Source organism: Oncorhynchus mykiss, chromosome 16 (genome assembly GCF_057628025.1).
Source record: "Oncorhynchus mykiss isolate SJ-2025 chromosome 16, ASM5762802v1, whole genome shotgun sequence".
NCBI classification, from domain to species: domain Eukaryota; kingdom Metazoa; phylum Chordata; class Actinopteri; order Salmoniformes; family Salmonidae; genus Oncorhynchus; species Oncorhynchus mykiss.
Genome location: NC_143037.1, coordinates 11,960,001 through 11,962,500, shown reverse-complemented (window position 1 = coordinate 11,962,500; position 2,500 = coordinate 11,960,001). Strand labels below are relative to the sequence as shown.

At 43.3% G+C, this 2,500-nt stretch overlaps 1 protein-coding gene across 6 annotated transcripts in view; it reads left to right on the top strand.

Moving 5' to 3' along the window:
• The window catches only part of LOC110492832 (ubiquitin carboxyl-terminal hydrolase 54), a 57,976-nt gene that overhangs the window by 29,649 nt on the left and 25,827 nt on the right, over window positions 1–2,500 (top strand). The window lies entirely within an intron of this gene.

Sequence of the window (2,500 nt, the reverse complement as noted above, 5' to 3'; positions counted from 1 at the left end):
CCAGTGTATCAGTGTTTATCCCAGTGTCAGTGTTTATCCCAGTGTATCAGTGTTTATCCCAGTGTGTCAGTGTTTATCCCAGTGTGTCAGTGTTTATCCCAGTGTGACAGTGTTTATAGCAGTGTGACAGTGTTTATCCCAGTGTCAGTGTTTATCCCAGTGTTTCTGTGTTTATCCCAGTGTGTCAGTGTTTATACCAGTGTGACAGTGTTTATCCCAGTGTCAGTGTTTATCCCAGTGTGTCAGTGTTTATCCCAGTGTGTCAGTGTTTATCCCAGTGTTTCTGTGTTTATCCCAGTGTGTCAGTGTTTATACCAGTGTGACAGTGTTTATCCCAGTGTCAGTGTTTATCCCAGTGTATCAGTGTTTATCGCAGTGTGTCAGTGTTTATCCCAGTGTGACAGTGTTTATCCCAGTGTGTCAGTGTTTATCCCAGTATTATAGCGTTTATCCCAGTGTGTCAGTGTTTATCCCAGTGTGTCAGTGTTTATCCCAGTGTGTCAGTGTTTATCCCAGTGTTTCAGTGTTTATCCCAGTGTCAGTGTTTATCCCAGTGTATCAGAGTTTATCCCAGTGTGACAGTGTTTATCCCAGTGTGTCAGTGTTTATCCCAGTGTATCAGTGTTTATCCCAGTGTATCAGTGTTTATCCCAGTGTGATTGTATTTATTCCAGTATGACAGTGTTTAACCCAGTGTATCAGTGTTTATCCCAGTGTATCAGGGTTTATCCTAGTGTGATAGTGTTTATTCCAGTGTGACAGTGTTTATCCCAGTGTGTCAGTGTTTATCCCAGTGTGATAGTGTTTATTCCAGTGTGACAGTGTTTATCCCAGTGTTTCAGTGTTTATCTCAGTGTATCAGTGTTTATCCCAGTGTTTCAGTGTTTATCCAAGTGTATCAGTGTTTATCCCAGTGTATCAGTGTTTATCCCAGTGTCAGTGTTTATCCCAGTGTCTGTGTTTATTCCAGTGTTTCAGTGTTTATCCCAGTGTATCAGAGTTCATCCCAGTGTGTCTGTGTTTATCCCAGTGTATCAGTGTTTATCCCAGTGTCAGTGTTTATCCCAGTGTATCAGTGTTTATCCCAGTGTGTCAGTGTTTATCCCAGTGTGTCAGTGTTTATCCTAGTGTGACAGTGTTTATAGCAGTGTGACAGTGTTTATCCCAGTGTCAGTGTTTATCCCAGTGTTTCTGTGTTTATCCCAGTGTGTCAGTGTTTATACCAGTGTGACAGTGTTTATCCCAGTGTCAGTGTTTATCCCAGTGTGTCAGTGTTTATCCCAGTGTGTCAGTGTTTATCCCAGTGTTTCTGTGTTTATCCCAGTGTGTCAGTGTTTATACCAGTGTGACAGTGTTTATCCCAGTGTCAGTGTTTATCCCAGTGTATCAGTGTTTATCGCAGTGTGTCAGTGTTTATCCCAGTGTGACAGTGTTTATCCCAGTGTGTCAGTGTTTATCCCAGTATTATAGCGTTTATCCCAGTGTGTCAGTGTTTATCCCAGTGTGTCAGTGTTTATCCCAGTGTGTCAGTGTTTATCCCAGTGTTTCAGTGTTTATCCCAGTGTCAGTGTTTATCCCAGTGTGTCTGTGTTTATCCCAGTGTGAAAGTGTTTATTCCACTGTGTCAGTGTTTATCCCAGTGTCAGTGTTTATCCAAGCGTGTCAGTGTTTATCCCAGTGTCAGTGTTTATCCCAGTGTATCAGTGTTTATCGCAGTGTATCAGTGTTTATCCCAGTGTGATTTTCAGCTAATAAGAGATGGAGTTTTTAGTCAACAGACAGAGGAGGGGGAGAGATGGTGAGGGGAGAGGAAGAGGGGAGAGGAGGAGGAAAGGAGAGGAGGAGGAAAGTTTTTGGAGGAGGGGAGAGTGAGAACCCTGGAGAGGGATGGAGGATAGAGAGAGGGAGAACAAGGGAAGTCGGGGGTTTGGGACAGAGGGATATAGGCTAACCCTAACCATCACATTGCCTCCACCATGCTTGACAGATGGTGTCAAGCACTCCTCTCCTCTAGCATCTTTTCATTTTTTCTGCGTCTCACAAATGTTCTTCTTTGTGATCCAAACACCTCAAACTTAGATTTGTCTGTCCATAAGTCTGAGATATGGCTTTTTCTTTGCAACTCTGCCTAGAAGGCCAGTCCCGGAGTTGCCTCTTCACTGTTGATGTTGAGACTGGTGTTTTGGTACTATTTAATGAAGCTGCCAGTTGAGGATTTGTGCGGCTTCTATTTCTCAAACTAGACACTCAAATGTACTTGTCCTCTTTCTCAGTTGTGCGCCGGGGCCTCCCACTCCTCTTTCTATTCTGGTTAGAGCCAGTTTGCGCTGTTCTGTGAAGGAGGTAGTACACAGCGTTGTACGAGATCTTCAGTTTCTTGGCAATTTCTCGCATGGAATAGCCTTCATTTCTCAGAACAAGAATAGACTGACGAGTTTCAAAAGAAAGTTATTTGTTTCTGGCCATTTTGAGCCTGTAATCAAACCCATAAATGCTGATG